General features: G+C 52.1%; 1 protein-coding gene across 16 annotated transcripts in view; it reads left to right on the forward strand.

Moving 5' to 3' along the window:
* Positions 1-6,406, forward strand: part of LOC118702294 (carcinoembryonic antigen-related cell adhesion molecule 1) — an 813,263-nt gene that overhangs the window by 626,823 nt on the left and 180,034 nt on the right. The window lies entirely within an intron of this gene.

Below are 6,406 nucleotides of genomic sequence, written 5' to 3' on the forward strand. Positions count from 1 at the left end.
GGCCAGCCCGGAACAGGGAGCTCTGGGTGGGCCCGTGTCTAGGTTTTGGTGTGGTGCGGTGCATGTCCGTGTGGGGATTGTCTCTGTATGTGTCACTTTGTGTGTGTCCGTGTTCTGGGGTGTGAAGGGTTTTTCCCTATTTGTGTGTCTCTATCGGCATCTCTGGTTCTACACCCCACTGTGTGCCTGAGTTTGGGTGTGGTCTCAGCTGTCAAGGTTCTGTAATTCTGACTGGGTTAAGGCTGGCAATATTTATTGAGTGGTGGCCTTGTGCAATGGACTAAAAACCCGAGTTTAAACCCTGATGGCCTCTTACTGGTTGTGAAACATTGAGCAAAGAACTAACCTGTCCGGGACCTCCAATTTTCCATCTGCAAAATGGGTTGTCACAAATAGAGTTTTTGAGAAGATTAAATGAGTTAATTCATGTAAAATGTCTAGACTTGTGCCTGGCACATAGGAAGTACTTTGTGTTCATGGTACTGGTGATGATGATGATGATGATGATGATGATCTGTTTGAGCTGCTGGGGATACAATAGTCAATGAAACCAAGTCTTAGTTCACGGTCCTCACAGGAACTGGCTGGATGTCTATCAGTGGCTGACATGTAACTGCAAAGTGGGGGTGTCTGTGTTGCATGTGGGAGAGGATATTTCTGGCTGTGTTGTCTGCAGTGAGTCTGTGATTGCGTGCCTATGTTTGTGTTTGTAGGTGATTGCATGTGCTGTGTGTGTGATTCTCGGATTGTGTGGGTGTAAACACGAGATGACCTCAAGCACGTGTTGTAAGGGCACATGGTTTGTGTGCTCCTGCATTTCTGACTCTGAGGTGCTAGTAATGTGTCTTATCTGGGCCCTGCGAGGTTGGCACCTTCCAAAGTGAGCCCCAGTTTCTCCCTAAAGGGGGTGGTGGGTCCAATGGCTTTGGGAGGAACATCAGGTGGAAGGGAAGGTGGGAGGAGGTGAGGGAGACCAGGGAGCGGCTGAGAAATGAAGCGTGATGGGGACAGGAGAGACGGCAGGATGGGGCCACAGAAGAGGTGCACAGAACGATGTGGATGTTGTCCACCCACTCCATTAGCATTGGCTGAGCCCCTCCATGAGCCAGGACGTCTGCTGGGCTCTGGTTCAAGGTCGGGGGGAAAGAGAGAGGCCCAGAGAGGGAAGACCCACCAGCAAAGTTGTTGCCCTCTAGGGTGGCTCATCTGTTTCCACGAGGGACGTGGCAATGGTTCTGGACGATGGAGACTCAGTGAAGCAGAGGGACAGAGAGGGCCCTGCCCCTCCCCAGTCCTCTCTGAGGTCCGATCTGTCCAGATCAAAGAGGCTATGGGGGGAAGACTCCTCCCAGGCCTAGGGCACCCCCATGGTGAATCATTTTCTTATCACCTCCTAATAGGATAATGACACACCTGCTCCCTGTAATCACTGTTTTTGACCCCAAGCAGGCCAAATGCCCAGAGCAGGAAGGACTGGACAGCATGTGGGGGTCAGGGTGGGAAATACCCGAGTTCCCATCTTGGTCTTTCCTCCTTCAGAACCCGAAGTGGTGTCCTCTCAACGCCCCCGGCAATGTCCGGGCTCTCAGCCCCTCTCCTTCTCCCTCGTTTATCTCTTCTTCTCCCTATGGGTCTGTATGTACCTGTTTGTTTACCACCATCTGTGTTTTGTGTCTCTCCTGTCGCTTTACATCTTGATTCTCTCTCCCTGGGTGTCAATTTCCTCACTTGTAAAATGGAGATTATAATAATAATTATAATCCAATCTCTTAGATCTGTTATGAGGAAGATATGAGATAATTGTCTAAAATGCTTAGCACAGATCCTGGGCCACAGTAAACTCCATACAAGAACTCTGTCATTAATTTCAATATCTTAATCTCTCCATTGCTATCTATGCTTTTCTTTTTGTCTCCGAGTGAGTTTCAAGTCTCCTCCCACTCTGTGGGTTCCTTTCGAAGACAGCACCCTGCCCCTGACTTCCCTTTTAGGGACGAGGAAAGGGCATATTGAGGTCAGAGCTTCTACTAAGCCTCTTCATCATCTCTAGTCAAGCCCCACCTCACTTGCCTGGGGACAAGGCCTGGCTCCAATCCCATAAGGAGCCACATAAAATACTGAACTTCAACTCTGTCATCCGTGGGCAGGCCAGTGACTCTTGGGACCAAGGAGTCCCCATCCCTAAACCCCAACCTTTCAGGTTCCCAGTTCCCTCCTCCCTCAAAATCCAGGAGTTCAGGCTCTCAGCCTTCTCCTTCCTCAGACCCAGAAGTCTAGGCCCCTAGTTACTCCTCCTCACCATCCTCCTCCCTCGGGGCCCCCAGCCTCCTCAGGACCAAGGAGCCAGGGCTCTCAAGTCTCCATCCTTCCTTAGGAGCCAGGGTCATGCCAGCGAACAGTCTAGGTTCCTGCAGCCAGAAACCCCACTGGCTTCTCTCTTCTCCAATCAAACACGCTCTCAGCTACCTCCGGGTTCTGTTTGCCAGAGGAGGGTCTGACACAGAGTCCAGCTGTGATAAGCTACTCATGACATCATTCACTATTATCCACTCATAGACACCCCATCTCCTACTAGCCTGGGCCACCCCCAGCTTGTTCCTTAGTAGGCGGGGCCCCGAGCGTCCTGCCAGTCTGCCTATTGGAGGGACACGGGAAGGAGGGGGCGGGGGAATCCCTGTGGGCTCCTCGGAAACTGGAGCGGGTGGAGGGAGCAGGCTCCGTGGGTCCAGCGGATAAGCCCTGCACACACGCCCAGTGTTGGGATTCTGGATGTAGCTCCGCTGGGAAACAGTGGTCTTGGTGAGGCTTGGTGAGGCGTTTAGGTGGGCCAGCGCCCATTTTGCTTTGTTGGAGAAACTGATTTGGGATGCACAGTCTCAGATAGTCCTCTGTCTGTGCCATTTCTCCCACCCTAAATCTGATTCTCCTAAGTCTGCACCTATCTGCCCTGCCCACCGGTCCATTCAGTCCTTCCGACCTTCATTGATTCTCTCACTGATGTCCTCATGTAACCCCCACACCCACCCATTCACACTTTCACCCACCCATTACTCAAGCAGTGTGCCAGTCTTCATGCCGGGCAATGGTGGTGACCAAGATGAGTGAGGGCTGGGCCAGGTGGTGGAACAGGCCCACACATTGATGTGCAGGAATGTGCAGAGGTAAAGGAGTCTTTTGGGGTTTGGTGAGCCAGGAGATGGTTTCCAGAGGGGCCATTGCAGCTGGATCTCGGAGGAGCAGGAGGTGCAGGCAAGGGTGCAGGACAGCCTGGGGGAGGGGTGCATTTCAGCATGAGCAAAGACAGGGAGGCATGCAAGAGTATTACCGCCTGGCCCAGCCGGTGGCTCATTGGTTCAGTGTGGACGTAAGGACCAGGAGGTCATGGTTGGATTCTGGGTTAGGGTACATGCCCGGGTTGCAGGCTCAAACCCCAGTAGAGGGTGTGCAGGAAGCAGTTGATCAGTGATTCTCATCATTGGTGTGTCTCTCTCCCTCTCCCTTCCTCTCTGAAATTAATATACTATATATAGCATTACTGTCTGTAGGTGCCCAGGCAGAAGGCCAGTCAGATTGAAGAGGATGAAGAGGTGGACAGAGGCCATGCTGAGGAATTGGACTTCGGGGGGTCAGGGGCAGGTTTTAGGATGCCATGGAAGGGTTTAGGTCATGGGAGGACCGAGTCAGAGCTAGAGCCGGATCTGGAGGAATAAGACTGGAAGCCAGTAGCCCAGAAGGTGGATTGTGGAGGGACTGAGGTGGGAGAGGATGGAGCCTGGATTAGGCCAGAGGCTGAAGGAAAAGGCAGGAGGCAGAACGAATAGGATATGAGGCCTGATGGGCTAGGGGTGGAGGGGTTGTCCAGGACAAGAACAGTCCTCTGGCCTGGTGGGCTGGGGGACGATGAAGCCATCCCTGAGATAGGGACAGGAAAGAGGAGCAGGTTGGTGGTGATGACTGGGCAGAGATGAAAAAGGGGTCCTAGGAGCTGGACAAGAGGATCTGTGGCTCAGGCCAGTGGGTCTGGACCTGCAGGGAGAGTTCTGGGCTGTGGCTCCCTCTCCCATCGCAGAATCTGAATCAGAAATCACTTGAATGAATGAGGGTCTCTATGATGTGAGGATCCTCCTTTCCCCATCTCTTCAGGAACCTGCTTTCTTGTTTCTGCATCTTCCCTCTCTCCCTCACTCCCTTCCCTGGCAGCACTAAAACATATTCCATCACCTCTAAACACACACACACACACACACACACACACACACACACAATGCATCACTCTCCCTTGAATTAGCTTTCATCCCTTTTATAGCTAATGACTTGTACCCACCTTCTAATGACTTGTATCTAATGACTTGTATCTTACCTTCTCCTCCTTCCTCCACCCTCCACATCTGCTGCCCACCTCCCATGGCCCTGCAGCAGCTCTGTACAAGCTCATCAAAGACCCACCACTCACTGCTGAGGCCTGAGGGTAACGTCTGGGTTCTCATCTGACATAGACCACTCCCCACACCTAACATTCCCTTTGCTCTATGTCCTCTCCTTTCCTGCTCAGCTTCTTCCCTCTCCAGCTACTTAGAGCCTCCCAGGGTTCTCCCTTCACTGCCTGCCCTTTGCTGAGGCATGGTCCTCAGGGCTCTGTTTGTCTGTCCCAGCTCTCTGCTCATCCCACCTGCCCCTTCTTCCTAGAAAGGTTCCAGTCCCTCAGCTTCAGTCAGAAATGAGCAGCCAGCCTACTCTCCTGCTGCCTCCAGATGTCCCTCTGGATAGCCTCATTAAGACTTTAAAAAAAGACATTTCCCACTTTTATCCCTTATCTTCTCTCTTTAACCCCCGCCCCCATCATATTTATTTATTTATTTATTTGTTTGTTTGTTTGTTTGTTTATTTCTATTGATTTCAGAGAGGGAGAGGAAGAGATAGAAACATCAATGATGACAGAGAATCATTGATTGGCTGCCTCCTGCATGCCCCCCACCTGGGCATGTGTCCTGACTGGGAATTGAATCATGACCTCCTGGTTCATGGGTCGATGCTCAATCACTGAGCCACACTGGCTTGGCTCATTAAAACCTTTTTGATCTTTCTGTGTGCAAAATAGCCCTCCTCCCTCCCCTCCCCCCATGCACACACACACACACACACACACTTTAGCCTCCTCCCAGTAGAGACAGCCTAACTGTCCACCTACTGCTCTGATCAGACCTGAGTTTCATTGTAGTCCCCTTATTCTCCTGTCACCTCTGTTCTACACCTAGGTCCTATTCCCCCAACCTAAGTTAAGGCTGGCTCTGGTATCTGTGCCACCCCTACCCTCCATACCCTGCCCCTGCTCAGGTCTTGTCTTCCCTGGTTCCATCGTCCTTTGCCTCCAGGCCTCCCTTCTGGCCCTTTTCAGTGCCACAAGCTGATCTGGCCCTCCCCTGCTCAAAGCCCTCTCACTGCCCTCCAGTTATTGTTCCTGTTGACCATGGCATGTCCCTCAGGCCACTCCCCAGTTTGCACCAGACCTTCTGTCGGGCAGAGGCCTTGATCACTGTCCACTGGCTTTGACAACCTTGCATGTTTCATCTGCTTAGCAAACTTGTACTGCCCTAGCTGGTTTGGCTCAGTGGATAGAGCATTGGCCTGTGGACTGAAGGGTCCCAGGTTCAATTCTGGTCAAGAGCACATGCCTGGTCAAGAGCACATGCTTGTGGGCTCGATCCCCAGTAGGGGGCATGCAGGAGGCAGCTGATCAATGATTCTCATCATTGATATTTCTGCCTATCCCTCTCCCTTCCTCTCTAAAATCAATAAAAATGTATTAAAAACCAACCAACCAACCAACCAACCAACCAACAAACGTGCTGATCCTTTATGGCCAAGCTTGGATCACCTCCTCTGTGAAGCCCTCCCTGACTACTACAGGTGGAGTCCTTGATGGGGGCTGTGTCTGCATCCATCCTCCATTCTCCCTGAGACCTTTGAGTGCAGGCTGTGGATTGAAACCACCCCTGCTCCAAACCCAGGGCCTACAAGAGGATGAGATCACAGTCTTGGCTGAGGGACTGAATGACTGTCACAGCTGGGCAGAGCTGGGGCCTCCAGAATTTTTGTTTCTGGTGTCTTGTTAGCTTTGTTCCACTTCTCTCTGAGGTGTGGGTTTCCTTCTCCTGGTGGTTGCTGGGATTGGGTTGAGAAAGGGAAGTAGCTAAGAACCCAGAGTCCTCTGGCGCTCTGCCTGGATTAAGTCTGTGGGGAGGTGGATCTCTCTGCACCCAAGAATCCAGGCCCACAGGCCCCTCCTGCATAATCCAGAAGTTGGTCCCTCAGCCTTCAACTCTCTAGTCCTAGCTTTCTCATTCCCAGCTGCTGAGTCCTATGCTGCCCCCTGATGGACAACCCCGCCCCCATTTGCAAGAGGCCA

This window comes from Pipistrellus kuhlii, unplaced genomic scaffold (genome assembly GCF_014108245.1).
Source record: "Pipistrellus kuhlii isolate mPipKuh1 unplaced genomic scaffold, mPipKuh1.p scaffold_m20_p_38, whole genome shotgun sequence".
Lineage (NCBI taxonomy): Eukaryota > Metazoa > Chordata > Mammalia > Chiroptera > Vespertilionidae > Pipistrellus > Pipistrellus kuhlii.